We start from the raw sequence: 18557 nt of genomic DNA on the forward strand, positions 1-18557 counted from the left end.
TGACCGGAGATGTTCCCTGTTTTTCTATGGTGCCTGCCTGTTAAAAGAGCCAACAAAAGCCAGGGAGTGGAGTGGATGCTGGGGGCACCTGCTAGAACCAGCCCCTCAAGCCCAAGGCTCCCATCCTCCTGCACCCACAGGTATCTGCGGTATTCAGCTCAACCCATGTCCAGTCATCTAAAGACATTTCCAGTATCAGGTACTGCAGCCACGCTGGGAAGAAGAGGAACACTATGAGCCCTAAAAAGAGGGGAACCAGGAAGGACTCAAAATAACCCGTGAAGAAGGGCATTAATTTCTGCTGATGGCAACTGATACAGAGGCAATAAACCTGGGTAACATGAGAGAGACTGTTAGGAGGGGATGGGGAGACCTCTATGAGCCTAGACTTGAAGAGTGACAAAGGGCCTGAGCCAGGGTGACCTGAAGATGAGAAAAGGAACTACAACACCAGACAGAAATGGTTTTGGTATTTGGAAATAGAAAAAAGGTAAATGAGACCAGGACAGGTTGAACCATGAGCAAAGGGTCAGCTCCGGGGATGAGGCTGGAGACACTGACAGGGCCCTGAGCTTGACAGAGGGCTGTGGAGCCACAGCGATGAGTCAAGCTTTTGTCCAAGAACAAATGAAAGCCCAGTGGAGGTCTGAACATCAGGACGTAAAACAACAAAAAAAAATCTCCCTTCAGATTTAGCCTTATTCATAGAAGTCATCTAATTCTGAGCCTGTGATCCTGCCCCATCCTACAGTCTTCCTTTTCATTTTTCATTCAGGGAGGACTGGGATCTATTTAAAATTCAAATTACCACCAGAAACTCCCTCCAACCCAGAACTGCCACACACAGACACACAGCCAATTTGGCTAATCATTTCAGGGGTCAGTGTTGCTCACACTCAGAATTTCAGTCTAGTCTCTCATTTCCATGTTACAAGTGGGCTCCCTCAGGCCCAGAGAGAAGCCGTTTATGAGAAGGTCTGAGCTGAGTGAAGAGAACCGGGTATAACTGAATAATGAAATGGGAGGCTGAAGGGCAAGAGGGCCAAGTTTGTCCTTATTGCCCATCCCATTTAACACCAGAAACATCTGTCATGTATCTGAGCAAAAGAAACTTTTCTTTCAAGATTGGGTCAAAGTGATACCAAGCAGGTAATTCTTTATTATAAGACTGCAGTAAAATATTTTAAAAACACAGAATTTCACATATATATCCACTGGTACAAAAAACAGTGTAAGCAGTCAGCTTAGAAACATGATCTGAGCAATCTGTTTCATTATGAATAGAGAGGCTCTGTTGGAGGTTCCAGGTCAATCCAGCCCATCCTTCCTCAGTTGCACAGAAAAGTTAAAAAGGTACCTGAGGGAAACATCTTCATATCAACACACAGCTCACTTTTTTTCACTGATCATAGAAAATGGAGAAAACAGACCATTGGACTAACCAGTTAAAGTAGGTTTTTTTTTCTTTTTTTGAAAGGAAAGAATGAAGCATTTTATTTTGTTGGTTTTATCATGTTAAATGTTCTTTTATTTTCCCTTTTCTCAAAGAAATGCTTTTAATTTCACAAGATCTAATGTCATACCTCTGTTATTCTCTGGTAAAGAGCTGAGACCAGAAATATCCATTTGTGTGTGCACACATAAACACATACACACAATTCATGTCCTTGGTAAAACCACAGTTGAAAATATGTCTATTTTATTACACGATGTTGAGAGGGTAACAGGCAGGAAGGCCAGGGGGTCTCCAAATGGAGGAAATAGGCTGCAAGTGTCAGGCATTTTTATCTCCTTTAAGCAGCAGGAGGAAACAAACTGGGTCTCCAAAGGGAGGAAATAGGTTGCAAGTGTCAGACATTTTTAACTCTCTTAAGCAGCAGGAGGAAACAAACTACCGATATTTTTTTCCTTCTCTGTACAAATTTAAAAGGAGGTTTCACTTAAAATACTGTGTTGTCATAATGACACCTGGGGTCAGACACTCAAGACTATCAGGACTGAAGGTGCCCAGGGGTCCCCACACAAGCTCCTGTTTACAGCTGAGGAACCCCGGGTATTAATAACTGTTGGGGGCCAATTCGTCGATTTCCTTTTAGATACTGGGCAACTTACTCCGTGCTTACTGAAGCCCCTGGCCCACTTCCTTCCCAATCCGCTTCCATAATGGGACTGTCTGGACAAGCCAAAGGGTATTATTTCAGTTATTCTTTACGTTGTAACTGAGATTCTGTGCTATTTTCACACGAGTTTCTGATTGTGCCAGAGTCTCCCTCACCCCTTTTGGGGAGGAATATACTGAACAAGGTTGACACCTCTGTTTTCATAAATATGGAGCCCTCCCTTTCTCTCCCTTTAGTTGAACAAAATATAAATCCTAGAGTACGGGCTGATGGAAAATCTGTGGGTCAAGCACAAAATGCTATTCCTATAGTTGTCAAGCTCAAAGACCCACTTATTTCCACATAAGAAGCAGTATCCACTGAAAACTGAGGTTAAGGAAGGGTTAAAACCCATCATCGAAAATTTAAAGGAGCAGGGACTATTAGTTCCATGTAACAGTCCATGCAACACTCCTATTTTTGATATAAAGAAATCAAATGGTAAATGGAGACTAGTTCAAGATTTACAAATAATAAACGAGGCTGTAGTTCCTTTACACCCTGTGGTGCCTAATCCTTATACTCTCTTGTCTGAAATTCCTGAACGAGCCAAATATTTCTCAGTAATTGATTTAAAAGATGCTTTCTATGCTGTGCCTTTGGCGGAAGAAAGCAAATTTCTATTTGCCTTTGAAGACCCTATGCACCCAGCTTCTCAGTTAACCTGGACAGTTTTGCCCCAGGGATTTCGTGACAGTCCTCACTTATTTGGACAAAGTTTGTCATGGGATCTACAAAACTTTAATAGCTCTGAAGCGGTGGTGTTACAATATGTAGATGATATTTTGCTCTGTGCTGAGACAGAGGAAGCTTGTTCAGGAGCCTCAGAAGATTTCTTAAACTTTCTGGCAGGCTGCAGTTATAAGGCATCAAGAGAAAAGGCTCAGATTTGTCAACAATCTGTTAGATATCTGGGCCTAATTATATCAGAAGGGACTAGGACCATAGGCCCTAAGAAAATTAAATCCATACTAAATCATCCCCTACCTATGACTTTAAGACAATTGAGAAGATTTCTGGGAATCACAGGCTACTGTCATATTTGGATTCTGGGTTATGGGGAACTTGCCCAGCCTTTACATAAACTTATAGCTGAAACTCAGCAGGCCCCAACAGACAAACTGGTTTGGTCTCCAGATACTCAAAAGGCTTTTAAGTTTCTTCAGACTGCCCTCCTGCAAGCTCCTGCTTTGGGCTTGCTACAGGGTCAGGATTTAATTTGTCACTGAAAGAAAAGGTATGGCCTTGGAATTTTGACACAAGCCTGAGGGCTTCACGAGCAATCTACCGCTTATCTAAGCAGAAAATTAGATGTAATTTCATGTGGGTGGGCCCACTGCCTAAGCGTAATTGGGGCAGCGGCTTTATTAGCACCTGAAGCTTTAAAAATAATTAATGGACAAAACCTTACTGTACTGACTTCTCATAAAGTGAGTGGAATCTTAAATTCTAAGGTTAATATTTGGATGGCAGACAGTAGACTTCTTAAATATCAGTCATTATTGTTAGAAGGACCAGTAACTAAGCTGAAAGTTTGTGGAAATTTAAATCCTGCCACTTTCCTTCCTGAGAAGGAAAATGAAACACCTGATCACGATTGTTCCCAATTCCCAACTTTAAACTACGCAGCTTGGGAGGATCTAATGGATAACCCATTAGACAATCCTGACATGGAAATATTTACAGATGGCAGTTCTTTTGTTCGGGATGGAAAGCATAAAGCAGGTTACGCCATGGTGACTGCTGAACAGGTTTCAGAAAGAAAATCTCTCACCCAGGCAACCAGTACTCAGTTAGCGGAGCTTGTGGCTCTGACCCGAGTTCTAGAGTTAAGCAAAGGGCAGCGAATAAATATCTACACTGATTCTAAGTATGCTTATTTGACTTTACATGCTCATGATGCAATATGGAAAGAAAGACAGTTTAAAACAGCAACAGGAGAACCTATTAAGCATTTCAGAGACATCGAGAGACTTTTAACTGCTATATATTGTCCTAAAGAAGAAGCTGTTATGCATTGCAAAGGGCACAGCAGGGATAAAGCAGCTGAAGGTAATCAGCTGGCTGACTGTCAAGCCAGAAAAGCAGCACTTTATGAAACCCCTTCACTGCAGACGCCTTTGATCTGGACAGGTCCTGTGGAACAGGAAATACCACAATATACTGAGGAAGAATTAGAAAGACATGAGAAAAGAGGAACTAACATTACAGATAATGGATGGTTACAGTCGGAAGATGGACGATTAATAATTCCTGAAAATGCTCTATGGAAAATTCTTAAGGATTTACACCAGAGTTTTCATTTGGGTGCAGAGAGTACTTACCAAATGGCTTCTTGTTTGTTTGAAGGTAAAAACGTAATGAAAACTTTAAAGAACATTATCAAAAGGTGTGAGGTTTGTCAGAAAAATAACCCAAAGACTGAGAACCTAGCAATAGGTGGATTACAACGAAGTGGAAAGTATCCTGGAGAGGGCTGGGAAATTGATTTTACTGATATGCCAAAAGCTAATTGATATTCTTGCTTACAAGTTTGGGTAGATACTTTTACTGGATGGATTGAAGCTTTTCCCTGTTGTAGTATGCAGGCTAAGAAGGTTATAAAGATTTTAATCCATGAAATTATCCCCAGGTTTGGGCTGCCACGGAGCCTTCAGAGTGACAATGCCTCCACATTTAAAGCTGTTGTAACTCAGGGAGTATCTAAAGCTCTAGAAATAGAATATCACTTACACTTATAAAGATTGGGAGACCCCAATCTTCAGGAAAGGTTGAAAAAGCTAATGACATTATCAAAACATATCTGTGCAAATTAACTCAAAAGATGCAGGACAATTGGATTAAAGTCCTACCCATAGCTTTAATGAGGGCTCAAACTGCCCCCAAAAAGGAGGGACTGTCCCCCTTTGAATGTAATTATAGAAGGCCTTTCTTACACACAGACGTCGTTACAGACCCTGAAGCCTTGGAATTAACTAGTTATGTAACTCAGCTCTCAGCTCTCAGCTCTTCAACAGGCATTAACAGAACTCTGGGAGACAACTCCTGACCCAGCCTCTGAGTCAAGCAAGCCTCTATTTGAGCCAGGAACCGAGGTCCTCATAACAACATTGGGATCTGGGGGCCCATCCCTCAAGCCCCTCTGGGAAGGCCCTTACCAGGTTATTCTTTCTTCTCCCACAGCTGTCAAAGTGCCAGGAATTGATTCGTGGGTACATCACACTTGAGTTAAGAGGTGGCACCCTGACCAGAACTAAGTGACTTCATTTTATGTCTTTACTTTCTATGCTCTGACTTCGTACTTTTCAGATGGGCCTGATAATCTATATGAGCCTACTTCAGCTGACTCCAAAAATCCTGAGTGTGCCGTTTGATCCTCAAGACAATGCCTTCCTGTCCTGGGCTCACCCCTACGCTGCATTCCACAACTGGTCTAACTGCTGGGTCTGTGGAGCACTCCCCTCTTCATCGGTGAAAGGCTTCCTGTGGTGAACATCTCCACTTCAAGAAAAAGACTTTCTCCAAGTCTGCAAATACCTTTGACAACAATCATACGTGATGCCTCTTCTTCATCAGATGACATCTACCAGCCCTAAAATGGACTGGTGCAACACTTTGTACTTTAACTATGGACATAACATGACTTTTAATTTTGATTATACATTGTCTCGGTTTAATGACTATTGTGCTACACATAACACAAATGGGTCTGGATCTAATGGTTTTTTTTTACCTGATGTTTATCAAATATGGGATGAGGTTATATGGCTAACTCCTGAAAAAGGACATCTAGTATCTACTGCCCCTATATGCTGGGAACAAAAAGAGCCATCCCCAAAAGTTAGCCAACAACTTAATTACAATGATTGGAAACAATTGGGATTTTTGCCTCAGGAAATATGCAACGTAATCATTCCCATGTTTTCCAACCCTGATTCAGGTCCTCCCTTTGTCTGGCCAGGCACTAATTGCGACTGGATATCTCAGTCAGCTGGCTTGCTCCAAACGGGACCTATTGGATATGTGGCTCTTACCTATGGGCATGGCTTCCCCTTGGTTGGATAGGGTGATGCATCCTGGGTCTAGCCTTTACTCACAGCTTTATATTTTCAGAGCTTCCAGAAAAGCCTGCTAATTTACACCACCTTAAAACTCGGTGGGCAAGGTCTGTATTTCACTGGTATGATTATTTGGCTGAAGTCTTTGTTCCCTCTTTGGGAACTACAGATGTTATGCTACGAGTGGATGCTTTGACTAACTTTATTCAACAGGCATTACAAGATTCTCAAAAAGCTATTTCAGCTCTTAATGCTGAATAAGCACTAATTAGAAAGGTGGTTTTACAAAACAGATTGGCTTTAGATATTCTGACAGCTGCACAAGGAGGAACTTGTGCCATTATTCATACCCAATGCTGTACATATATACCTGATAGGAGCACTAATGTTACTCATTTTACTGAACACATGAACAAGATGACTGGGGCTATGGATATTCCTGAAGCCTCAATTGCCTCATTTTGGGAGATGGTAACTAGTGCCCCATGGTGGAAAACTATCTGACTTACAATAATTCTGATTGTTTTGTTTTTGCTGTTTGCTCCCTGCATCTGTAACTGTGTAACTGGATTTGTTTCTAGTTGCATGAAAGCTTTTAAGTGACAAATGGTTGTGTTAGGGGAAGCACACTGATTGAAACCGCCCACCCTGGCCAGGCACCATAGTAACCATTTGCATGAGTTGTTTTATGACAAGAGATCCTGATACGGAATACGGAACTAATGAGCCACCACCAACCTGAAGAGTTCGGGAAAGGTCGAAAGGAGACACAGAGTGTCTGTCCACTTCCCAGAATCCCTCTTGCTAGCATCCATCTTGGCTGAGCGATGCATGTGCCACCAGGAAAGACTCTGAATTAGAATGATTGGCTAAAGACCACCCGGAAACTAATCTCATCACCATAAAACCCGAGACTTGGAGCCACGTGGCAGAGCAGTTCTCCTGGGTTCCCTTACCCTACTGGTCTCCACGTGGGCACCCTTTCCTAATAAAATCTCTTGCTTTGTCAGCACACGTGTCTCCTCGGACAATTCATTTCCGAGTGTTAGACAAGAGCCCAGTTTCGGGCCCTGGCAGGGGTCCCCCTTCCTGCAATAGTTGCTCAAACTCCTGCTACTGCTGCAGCTTCTTCCAACTACTACTTGGGGCCCCTGGATCAGACATCTTCAGTATGAGGGTTAGGAGAATATGTTGCCTCAGCAATTTAGGGACAACACCCCTTGTCAGCTCGAAAGCAGTTATGGAACGAGAACGATGCCCCTTTTCCCTAGGCAACATAATTCTTCTAAAAGAAAAGGGGGCAATGAGACGATAACAGGCAGGAAGGCCAGGGGTCTCCAAATGCAGGAAATAGGCTGCAAGTGTCAGACATTTTTATCTCTCTTAAGTGGAAGGAGGAAACAAACTAGCGGTATTTTTTTCCTTCTCTATACAAATTTAAAAGGAGGTTTCTCTTAAAATACTGTGTTGCCATAATGACACCTGGTTTCACCTGAAGTTAACTATTCTCAAACCTTGAGTTAACCAATGCATTTTTCTTATGGAAACGTTTGTCTTAAGCTATGTTAATAGACTATGCATTTACCCCAGACTCTGTCTTCAAGTTGGTTCTGCCTAATGGCTCAAAACCTACTTCACAAACCAGTATGTTGTACTCAGATACTGTTCCCCTAATCTATGTAAACAAAACTATTTGTATGGTAATCTGGCCTTCTACAAGATTCAAGTTAATCATTTTATGGCCTGGGATGAATCATCTGGTGCCAAGATTATTCCAAAATGCATCTTATGGATGAGGGGCCTGGTGCCATTCTGAGTTTTAAAACATTCCTTTCCTTCCTTAACAGACTGCTACTGACTATAATGGCACCCCACTTCAGTACTCTTGCCTGGAAAACCCCATGGATGGTGGATCCTGGTAGGCTGCAGTCCACGGGTTTGCTAAGAGTCTAAGAGTCAGACACGACTGAGCGACTTCACTTTCCCTTTTCACGTTCATGCATTGGAGAACGAAACGGCAACGCACTCCAGTGTTCTTGCCTGGAGAATCCCAGGGTCAGAGGAGCCTGTTGGGCTGCCGTCTATGGGGTCCCACAAAGTTGGACACGACTGACACGACATAGCAGCAGCAGCAGCCCCCCCATTCTGAACCCTCTTCCACCTCCCTCCTTACCAGATCTCTCTGGGTTGTTCCAGAGCACTGGCTTTGGGTGCCCTGCTTCGTGCATCAAGCTTGCACTGATCATTCTATTTTACATATGGTAATTTACATGTTTCAATGCTATTCTCTCAAATCATCCCACCCTCACCTTCTCCCACTGAGTCCAAAAGTCTGTTCTTTACATCTGTGTCTCCCTTTATTGCCCTGCATGTAGGGTCACTGGTACCATCTTTCTAAATTCCATATATATGCATTAATATACAGTATTTCTCTCTTTCTGACTTATTTCACTCTGTATAATAGGCTCCAGGTTCATCTACCTCATTAGAACTGATAAACGAGGTGACATTTTTGCTAAGTATGCCACAAAATAGTCTAAGATGATTTACTACTTACCAAAGAAAATTTCAAATGTATGAGATGAAGGGAAGAAAGCACTCAGGCAAGGAATGAATCTGAAAAATAGTTGAAACAAAAAACTGTGAATTATTTTTAATCTAAAAATCTGGTGTCAAAGTTTAAAAAAATGTGGAGAATAATCATATTTAGAAAAGGATGATACGAGTAGAATACTGGAAACTAAAAAATCTTATTTCTGAAGTTAAAAATGATTACAGAAACTCAATGAATTAAGACCTATTCCAAGCTACAAAAAGCACCATACATAAAGGAGAAAATGTGAATCCGTTTAAAAAAAAAAGTGTCCCCTTAAAAACGCTACCCAATAATGATACAGTGGATAAGAATCTGCCTAACAATGCAGGGGACATGGGTTCTACTCCTGGTTCAGGAAGATCCCACAAGTACAAGCAACTAAGCCTGTGCACAACTACTGAGCCTGTGCTTTGGAACCTGGGAGCCACAACTCCTGAGCCCAGGGCACAAAACCGAAGACAACACAGACAAAAAATTAATTAAAGAAAAAAAAGCTACCACAGAGTGACACTCTAGAGTCAGTCATTTCTTGCCCCAGGTCTCTTCTTCCTTGACCTCTATCTCATGAGAGGACAAGGGAAGGGGGTCACTCACAACTCAGTGAATCAAGCCACTGCCCCAGGCTCAACAGGGTTTGCAAATGAAAGTCATCTTCTGCCACAAGTAATAAGAAAAGACACAAGCCTTATAGACAGGAGTTTTGAAATTCTCAGCCTCCTCTGTATAACTAAAAAAATCATCTGTATCCAAACACCTGGATCGAGCTTATCCCTGTGTTCACCAATCTCCCTATTTCATCTGGGTCTTGGTGTCTCTTTTTCTCCCCCTCTGCTCTCCTGTTGTTCCTGTCCTATTTCCTCCCTCACACGTGTCCTGTTCCAGGCTGCTGCAATTCCTTCGCCCTCGAAATGCTCTCTCTCTCCAACCTTCCTGAGTCTTTCAAAAATCCATACCTATGTCTGCCTCTTTCTTCCCCCATTTCGGCTCCCTCTCTGCGCTCCAGATTACTCCTCTTCTCTCGCTGTGACTCTCCCTTCCTCCCCACTCTCTGGCAGGCCATGTGGCTATGCTTCCTTCCAGCCCCTTTCTTCCTCTGCTCCTTACCTCTTTCTCTGCCAGCACCATGAAACCGGCCACTTCAGATTGAGACTCGAACCCTTGAGGCGGGACTCCAACCGGGTGAAAACACAACTCGGGACTAACCCAAGAGGCCTGGACTCAAACCCGGCCAAAACCCAGTTAGGGACTCTCCACGTCTGATGTCCCTCATCGCCCTTCGCCTCCCTGCTCCCATCACTGATACAGGGCAGTTCTCCCTACGCTGTTTTCCAATCCCTGGAGATCTGGCTTTCTAATTTATTAATACTTCTCTATTTTACTCACTTGGCTATTTTCAAGGCTTAACCTCTTTGACTTGACTATCCCTTTGCAAATCCCTCAGCCATTCTCACGGAGAACGCAATGGCAACCCACTTCAGTACTCTTGCCTGGAAAATCCCATGGACAGAGGAGCCTGGTAGCCCACAGTCCATGGGGTCGCTAAGAGTCGGACACGACTGAGCGACTTCACTTTCCCTTTTCACTTTCATGCATTGGAGAAGGAAATGGCAACCCACTCCCAGTGTTCTTGCCTGGAGAATCCCAGGGATGGGGGAGCCTGGTGGGCTGCCGTCTACCGGGTCGCACAGGGTCCGACAGGACTAAAGCGACTTAGCAGGAGCAGGAGCAGGAGCAGGAGCAGCAGCAGCAGCAGCAGCAGCAGCAGCAGCAGCCATTCTCAGTTTTCCTATTGGTTCTCCCTGATGCTTTTCTCCTCAGTTGCAGTCATTTCTCTCAGTCCTTCTGACTCTGCTTCTCCGGATCCTCCTGCCTCCTGAATTTACTGAGTGGGCCACAGAACGAGACGCCCCCGGACCGGAAGATCACCTTTTCCGACCGAGCTGAATTGGGCATGAAACAGCACTGGCTGTCACATGGCTGGCCCAGGTCACCTACCCTATACGGGGTGAGGGGACGGGCTGACAGGAAAGGGGGCTGCTGCGGGGCAGAAGGACCGGCCTCAGGAGACGCGAGGACAGACGGGCTGGGAGGGACGGGGCTCAGGAGCGAGACGGACTCTCCGGAATCCCGGGACCGGGGAGACGGCGCGCGGCCTATCTGGGCTCTGCCTCTAGCGGTCGAGAAGACGACGCGGCGGGCGCGACTCCAACTCGCGAGAGAGGGCTTTACTTGGCGAGGCCAGAGGTAAAAAGGGGTTTTAAGCAAGAAAATGTCGCCTGAGGCGGTGTCTACGCGGACCGAGGGCCGAAACCGCCTCAGCAACACTTAAAACCCTAAACGAAAATATAACTGGGCCGCAACGGCAGCGGCAGCGTTTATTCGGGGCCGAGTACTGGGTGCCAGGGTTTTCAGGTCGTTGGCAATTCCCACACCATGAGGACGAGTGAGGGGGGCGGAGGTGGGGATTGGAGGGTTGGCGAGCTCTGGAAACTTACTCTAGAAGGAAGCTAAGGCGCCACTCGGGGATCTCGGCTCCGCGCTCTCCAACTTCCGGCTCTGGGTGAAAGGGCTTTTGGTATTAGAGCTGCGGCTCCCGACCAGGGGCGGGGCGAGCACCCGCTGTGCGCAGAGTTCGTGGGAGGGGCGGGCCGCGGAGGGGGGCGGGGCCTGTTACCTTGAGAGCACTAAGTTACCTTCTGTAACACTGCTCAGGTAAAAGCTTCAAGTTATGTCGGAAGCCAAGATACTTCCTCTTAAGACTAAAAGCGTTTATTCTCAATAAAAAGCTGTTTTTCACAGCATGTTGTGCTCAGATCCTGCTAGTGAGGCTGAAGCAATTCAGGGATCTGGGAACTTGGGCAGTTTTAACAAACAAGAATGGGACTAGTCTCTATATTACAAATACAAAACTCTGCCTGGGGAGAAATGGGCTATTCCCTACTCACACCCTACAAAACAGCAAACAGCATAGTGCTGAGTTCAATAAACTCAGGATCAGTACCTGGGTGTCTGAGATGGAGGACTTAAGGGATGTGATCATTTGGGTCATTAACCACAGCCTTTTAAGAGCAAGACACTTTAAATGATTATAAACTGCGTTATTGTTTCTTTTATCCAACGTGTTTTAATTATTTCCCTTTCTAAACCCAAATCTTTAAACAGTGACATACAGGGGGTTGTATAAGCAACTCTTACAATGACAAATATCATTGTGTAAGTTTAAGCTACAGAGAAAAATTAACGGATAGTATACTGTGAAACGATTATCACAATAAGTTTGCCTAGCATCCATAATTTCGTATAGATAACCTAAAAATGATTCTTGACAGTGGATTCACCAATCATTTATCAGATACAACACCAAAAGCTCACGCCAACAAAATAAAAAGAGGTAAATTGTACACATCCTAATCATCAAATATTGTGCAGTAAACCATCCTCAGCAGTGAAAAAAACATGTACACTATAATACAAAAATATTGCCAATCATATATTCAATAATAGTTTAACATCAAGAATACATAAAATACTCTAAAAAGTACTGATCACCAATTCCACCAAAGGGGTGGGGGAGCTTTCTTAACCAACCATCCCACATGTTGCAAATAAAATACAAAGAGTAACATAAAATAGAAACTTAATGACAAAAATAAAAGACAATCTTTTATAATGCATAAAAATATTAAAAAAGGAAAGTAGCTATGCCTTGAAAAAAAACAAATGATGGTTCATCACTGAAGTTATCACTCCACGACATAAGCTCTGTCATTCAGTTGCTACAAACTTAAGTGTGGAGGCAGAATGATCAATAGCACCCAGGTGACAAGCATGCAGCATCAGCAACAGTTTAGTCAACAGCCTCACAAATATGAGGGTGTGAACCTGGACAATACCCTTGTCAGGAGAAGTTCCTACACCTCTTGTTGAGGCTCAGAGGGCATGGTGATAGTACACGTGAACAACACTATCACAGTGCCCTTCATGCAGGCTTTTCTGACATCACTCAAAGCCAGAAAAAGATGTACAGGTCAAGGTCTTCAGATACTTTCTCATATCACAGAACACGCTGACCACTATACTAAGTAGCTTCAAGTGGTAATTCTGTATGCAGCACGAAAATATTACAACCAATAAGGGAAAGTATTCTTCCTTAAAATTTTCTCTTACCCAGTAAACCCACACCACAGAGAGTCCATGAGGAGCTGCCCCTTAAACACAGGCAGATTACCACAGCAAAGAAACTGGACATGACTTCAGACCCTAGAGCCACATACTTCAAAATCCAACTTAAAAGGAAACATTATACAAACTAAGGAGAAAGCAAAGTCAGGAAGAGTCTACAGTCCCAGACTAGACAGACCAGTACAAGAGCGGAAAACTATGTGATGTGGGGGTTTCATATCCTAAGACCTTGAGATGGGACTATTTGGTCCACCCAGAGACACCAAGCTAAGGGCCTGAAAGATTACCACATTTTCCCTTTGTTGGACTGCTCTCCTTACAGTTTTCCTAAGTAACAGGCACAGAAGATTCAATCCACCAGCCTATTCCACACACCCTGACATGTATGGTAGCAAAAGGAGAACAGCAGAAATGGCTGAGGGATCTCAAGAGGCAGACAGGGACTGAGACAGTTCCATACAGGTTCTGAGGTGCCAGATAAAATTAAAGAGCAGCCAGTACTTTCCCATTTTCTGATTATATCTTCCAAATATGGTGACTGTGATGAAAGCAGCACCGGATCAGGGGTTAGATGCTTGGGCCATCAGCTCTGATCTATGTGGACTAAGAATTGAGTAGCCAATAGATCCAAGCCCACAATGAGAAGAGGGTGCAAGGCAGCCCAGTAAGGCAGCCCACCTCATGCTCCTCACACTCAAGACCAACCAGCTCACAGCAGGGAGATGACGAGTATTGTGGATACAAATCTTGCCTTTGTGTCTGATAGAGCTGCAGCACCACTGGCGGGTGAAAGAATACATGATACATGTTGAAGGACAGGCTGAGAACTCGGGGAAAGGTTAAGCTTCCTCTGGGAATTTAATAAACAAACTTCTCTTCGGCCAAAGATCTGAGAGAGTCAATTCCTAGGTAGGTTGATAAGTCCGGGGTACCCGAGGAGGAGAAAGGGGTCTGGGGCTCTCGAGGAGGATAGAGAGCAGTCGGGAATTCTCAAGGAGGAGAAAAGGACAACCTTTGTTCTTTAAGCCCAGAGCTGATGATTACGCAACAAAACAACTCAGCTTAAACTCTGTACTGATCAGAGACATTACTTTGCCAACAAAGGTCCGTCTAGTCAAGGCTATGGTTTTTCCAGTGGTCATGTATGGATGTGAGAGTTGGACTGTGAAGAAAGCTGAGTGCCGAAGAATTGATGTTTTTGAACTGTGGTGTTGCAGAAGACTCTTGAGAGTCCCTTGGACTGCAAGGAGATCCAACCAGTCCATTCTAAAGGAGATCAGTCCTGGGTGTTCTTTGGAAGGAATGATGCTAAAGCTGAAACTCCAATACTCTGACCACCTCATGTGAAAAGTTGACTCATTGGAAAAGACTCTGATGATGTGAGGGATTGGGGGCAGGAGGAGAAGGGGATGACAGAGGATGAGATGGCTGGATGGCATCACTGACTCGATGGACATGAGTTTGAGTTAACTCTGGGAATTGGTGACAGACAGGGAGGCTTGGCGTGCCGCAATTCATGGGGTCGCAAAGAGTCAGACACGACTGAACTGAACTGAAAGTAATATAACAACAATGTATCCTGCTTGAGGACATGTTTCTCCTTCTTGAGAACCTTGTGATTAATCCTGTCATCTTGAAATGTAAATTCTGGGCATGGGTCTGGTAAGACCTTTACAACCTTGAGACATTCTTTTGACTTACTGTAATAACCAACTGAGAAAGTATATAGCTCTCTTGCTAAGACTAGCAAGGGAGGGCATTCTCCATCCCCCTTCTGATGTCTATGTCAGAAGCTTTCTCTGTCCCATTTCATACTTTAATAAAACTGCTACACAAAAGCTCTTGAGTGATCAAGCCTGGTCTCTGATCCCAAAGCTATATCTTCTTCTTCAGAGATCATGAATCTGACATTGTTCACCATAAGTTATCACCTCTATGTACCATAAGAAGAGGTTTCCAACCACTATTAATGTTGTGCTTTCCTCTCTGCCCTGAAATCTCATCTCTGTTCACACTTTTGATACATTCCCGTCCATTTCGGGGGTTTGTTTCGTTTTCAAAACAAGTATCTCAAACTAAAATATATGATGTATGAAAAGAGCACACCTAACATTGTTCTCAATAGTGAAAGACTGAAAACTTTTCCTCTGAGATCGGGAAGAAGGCAAGGACGCGCACTCTGCATCACTGTTCAACAAAGGACTGAAACCCCTAACCAGAGCAATTAGACAAGAAAAAGAAATCAAAGCTTCCTAAAGTGAAAAATTAGAAAGTTACCTTCTTCCCTAGAGGACAAGATCTTTTATGTATAAACTGTAGATTCCACACAGACACAAAAACCCCCTGCCACATCAAAGAGCAATTTTAGCAAACTTGCAGGATACAAAAATGAACGTGCAAATCAGCTGCATTTCTGTACACAGTGAACAATGTTAAAAGAAAATCACATAACAATTTTATTTACTATTGTATTAAAAATGGATGAAATATTTAGGAATAATTCACCAAGGAGGTGAAACATATACACTGAAAACTACTTAACCATTTCTAAAAGAAACCCAAAATAAACAAATAAATCTAGTAGTCATGGGCTGGAAATCTCAGTACTCTATATTTCCAAGTTACTCAAAGTGCTCCACAGATTTAATGAACTCATTATGAAACTTACAATAGAAATGTTTGCAGAAATAGAAAAAACTTGCCAGAAGTCATAAAGAATCTCAAGGGGACCACAAACAGCAAAAATACTCTTCAATAAGTACAAAGATGCAAGATGAAGGCTACCCTTTTTAAAACTTCAAGCCATATCACAATATAATCCAGATGGTGTAGTACTGGCATAAACACGGATTTATACACCAAGGGAACAGAAGAGAATGTTCACAAACAACCATTTGCATATATTTAAAATCTAATGACAAGGATGCTAAGAAAACCCAGTGGAAAAAAGACAGTTGCCATAACAAATGGTGAATCTATGGGTTAAACAATGAAGAGGAAACCTCACCTGCATCAAAAGTAAAAACATCTCTGTGCCAAACCACGAAATGAACACCGTGAAAAGACAAAATCTGAAGAATGAAGGCAATGAAAGTGAATTTCAAGCTTTCAGAGATTTAGATTCATGTCACAATTTGAAACAGATGATGGAATAGCACACCCTCTATCACTGATACCTGATTCTGAACTTTCCATCCCATTTCCAATCAAGATTTTGAAGTCACTGACTCACTCATTAGCTTCAATTACCTTAGAACAAATTTCCCTTTTTAGGTCTTCTTCCAGATTTTACCCGGTACTGCGCAGTGATGGCACCCCATTGCAGTACTCTTGCTTGGAAAATCCCATGCATGGAGGAGCCTGGTAGGCTGCAGTCCATGGGGTCGCTAAGAGTCGGACACAACTGAGTGACTTCACTTTCCCTTTTCACTTACATGCATTGGAGAAGGAAATCGCAACCACTCCAGTATTCTTGCCTGGAGAATCCCAGGGACGGGGGAGCCTGGTGGGCTACCGTCTATGGGGTCGCACAGAGTCCTACACGACTAAAGCGACTTAGCAGCAGCAGCAGTGCATGTTAATACCTGACTTCCACCCACAGCTTCTTAATCCTGATTGACAGAGAGCAGACTGCACATCCAGAAGGACCCGAGACAATCCCTGCTGCCCAACAGCACTGAGACCCCTTCTCAAACCTGTGGGGGTAAAGCCCTGCCCAGGATGGTGCCCTCCACACAAGGTCCAGGCCACTGGGTCATGGGGAGATGGGATCTAAGTGGAGACGACAGGCCCTGTGGGAAGTTTCCTGGTGAGTGTGCATGTACAGCTGTCAGGAAGGATACTTCAGAGTCAGAGATGATTAGTAAGTCCAAAGAAGGGATTTCAGGAGGACAGACTGAGAATCAACGGAGAATATGATTTTACCTGAGAAAGAGCCATTCCTGTTTTCTTTCCTTTTTTCCTCCTCTTCCCAGCTTCTTCCTCAGACAATGTAAGTTTTTAGAAGTTGATCTTGCAAGTGGAAAACAGGCTGCTTAAGGCTTAGAATCAACATCCCCCCTTCGTTTGCCACAACCACAAAAACAGGAAGACCTCACTATGTGGAACAGTCCTTTGGTGTCCACTGCCTCAGGTGGGATGCTGTTTCTGCCCTCCTGTTTCTTCACTCACACCTGTCCTGCTCCCCTCTGCAAATTTTTTCTCCTCTTGCTGCTCTTCTCCCCACCCCCACCCTTCTAATTGTCCTAAATATCTACACATCTGTCTCTTTCTCCAACTCTGCTCCCTCTCTGCCTTCTTGTCACACCTCTTCTCTCCCTGTTACACTCCCACTCTGGGGCACTCCAGGTGTCTAGGCTTACTTCCTTCTCTTCTCTTCTAGTCAACATCTATCCTTGTTTCTCTCCTAGGATCACCCCTGTCAGCCCTCCTACCGCAGACGCAGGGCCCCTGTCTCCTTGTCTCCAACTCCTGGAGATCCCATGCCTTTGTCCGTTACTCTTTCACCCACCCGCTACTTTAAGGGCTAACTCTATTTCATTTTACCATCCCTTTGCAACTGCCTCAGCCATCCTGGGCGACCCCGTCGGTTCTCGCATTGTTTTCCACTTCTGACTTTGCCTTTCACTCTCAGTCACTGCTTCTTCTGATCCCCCTCGCCCACGTATCTACAAAAATGATGAGTAAATGAAATGCGCACCTATCAAAAGAGCACATTTTCCAACCAGCCGGACTCGAGACGGAAAAACACTGGGTGTCACACGTCCAGCCCAGGGGTGAGGAAAAGGGACTGACCAGGAAGGGAGGCCTGCGGGGCAGAACGATCGGCCTGAGGAGACACGAGGGCAGAGAGGCTGGGAGCAAGGGGGGTCTCGGGCAGGGCGGGCTCTCCAGAATCGCAGGACCGGGGAAAGGACGCAGCTTCTCCGGGAGCGGGGCTGTCGACGCGACCTCCAGGGGCCGACAGGGTGAGGCGGTGGAGGTGGGCGGGCCCGAATCCCCCTCGCGCCCGGGGACTTTACAAGGCACAGGCGTAGGTACTAACGGTTAAGTTTTAAGCAGGAAAATATCCCGAAAGGCTGTGTCTCTGGGGCCGAAGGCCGAAAAGCAAACGGCAAGGACAAGCTTCTGAGCGATTTCTAATACTCGACCTGCAACCGCGGCCTCTGGGTTAATTTGGGAAGGAGGAAGGGTATTGGGATATTACTTCCGCAAAACCAGCGGGACCCTAAAGATGGGCGTGGCTAGGGCTGGTTGGACGGCTAAGCGCGCAGCACACGTTTACACTCAGTTCAGTTCAGTTCAGTCGCTCAGTCGTGTCCGACTCTTTGCGACCCCGTGAATCACAGCACGCCAGACCTCCCTGTCCATCACCAACTCCCAGAGTTCACTGAGACTCACGTCCATCGAGTCAGTGATGCCATCCAGTCATCTCATCTGTCGTCCCCTTCTCCTCCTGCCCCCAATCCCTCTCAGCATGAGAGTCTTTTCCAATGAGTCAACTCTTCGCATGAGGTGGCCAAAGTACTGGAGTTTCAGCTTTAGCATCATTCCTTCCAAAGA

The 18557-nt window shown here is 44.5% G+C and overlaps 1 protein-coding gene across 3 annotated transcripts in view; it reads right to left on the bottom strand.

The window, feature by feature from the left end:
* LOC113875575 (zinc finger protein 665-like) overlaps positions 1–11414 on the bottom strand; it is a 36396-nt gene extending 24982 nt beyond the window's left edge. For 2 of the 3 annotated variants that reach the window (XM_027514069.1, XM_027514070.1), the window contains exons 1-2: positions 11309–11414; positions 8775–8833 (exon numbers count right to left, since the gene is read on the bottom strand). The gene's annotated coding sequence lies outside the window, so the exon portion shown is untranslated. Of the gene's footprint in view, positions 1–8774; positions 8834–10444; positions 10754–11308 lie in introns of all 3 variants that reach the window. The other variant, XM_027514071.1, reaches the window with a different exon arrangement.
* Between the last annotated feature and the right edge of the window lie 7143 nt (positions 11415–18557).

Source organism: Bos indicus x Bos taurus, chromosome 18 (assembly GCF_003369695.1).
Source record: "Bos indicus x Bos taurus breed Angus x Brahman F1 hybrid chromosome 18, Bos_hybrid_MaternalHap_v2.0, whole genome shotgun sequence".
NCBI classification, from domain to species: domain Eukaryota; kingdom Metazoa; phylum Chordata; class Mammalia; order Artiodactyla; family Bovidae; genus Bos; species Bos indicus x Bos taurus.